General features: G+C 48.9%; 1 protein-coding gene across 1 annotated transcript in view; it reads left to right on the top strand.

The window, feature by feature from the left end:
• The window catches only part of tfam (transcription factor A, mitochondrial), a 2,911-nt gene extending 2,895 nt beyond the window's left edge, over positions 1–16 (top strand). The window contains exon 7 of the mRNA XM_069168588.1: positions 1–16. This exon is cut by the window's left edge and continues 316 nt beyond it. The gene's annotated coding sequence lies outside the window, so the exon portion shown is untranslated.
• The last annotated feature ends 1,000 nt before the right edge of the window (positions 17–1,016 follow it).

Raw genomic sequence — 1,016 nt, 5'->3', positions numbered from 1 at the left:
GTCATGGATACTTTCAGCAGAGCAAAGCTTTCAGACAGATTAGGATCCTTCTTCCACATTAATGTCTCTGTTCAGAGACGAGCAGCTTATGTCCGTCCCCAGACTGTCCCACCTGGAGGATGGTCTCGGTGGTGTCCAGAGGGACGCTACTGGACCACAGGTCATCATGACGACCTCATGACGGCCTTGGGTTGGTTGCAGATTGATCAACGCTGACTGACTCTTGTATGACTGTCATAGTTCACATCATGTGACTTGTTTGTAGTTTCACTCACTCGTCTTTGTTCAATAAACATTTACTGAATTTTTCTACTCGCGTTCCTCTTTGTGCTGGCGTTCAGAGAGCGTTCAGACAGCGTTCAGAGAGCGTTCAGAGAGCCTTTAGAGAACGTTCAGAGAGCGTTTAGAGAACGTTTAGAGAGCGTTCAGAGAGCCTTTAGAGAGCGTTCAGAGAGGGTTTAGAGAGCCTTTAGAGAGCGTTCAGAGAGCCTTTAGAGAGCGTTCAGAGAGCCTTCAGAGAGCGTTCAGAGAGCCTTTAAAGAGCGTTCAGAGAGCCTTTAGAGAGCGTTCAGAGAGCCTTTAGAGAGCGTTCAGAGAGCCTTTAGAGAGCGTTCAGAGAGCCTTCAGAGAGCCTTTAGACAGCGTTCAGAGAGGCTTTAGAGAGTGTTCAGAGAGCGTTCAGAGCCTTTAGACAGCGTTCAGAGAGCGTTTAGAGAGCGTTCAGAGAGCGTTCAGAGCCTTTAGGGAGCGTTCAGAGAGCCTTTAGAGAGCATTCAGAGAGCTTTCAGAGACCGTTCAGAGAGCTTTGAGAGTGCCTTTAGAGAGCCTTCAGAGAGCCTTCAGAGAGCGTTCAGAGAGCCTTTAGAGAGCGTTTAGAGAGCATTCAGAGAGCGTTCAGAGAGCGTCCAGAGAGCTTTCAGAGAGCGTCCAGACAGCGTTTAGAGAGCCTTCAGAGAGCGTTTAGAGAGCGTTCAGAGAGCCTTTAGAGAGCATTCAGAGAGCCTTTAGTGAGCTTT

This window comes from Embiotoca jacksoni, unplaced genomic scaffold (assembly GCF_022577435.1).
Source record: "Embiotoca jacksoni isolate LCO1_2020_lvr unplaced genomic scaffold, fEmbJac1.0.p SCAF_40, whole genome shotgun sequence".
Lineage (NCBI taxonomy): Eukaryota > Metazoa > Chordata > Actinopteri > Embiotocidae > Embiotoca > Embiotoca jacksoni.
The sequence above is the reverse complement of the archived record's forward strand: the minus strand, read 5'-3'. Positions and strand labels throughout refer to the sequence as shown.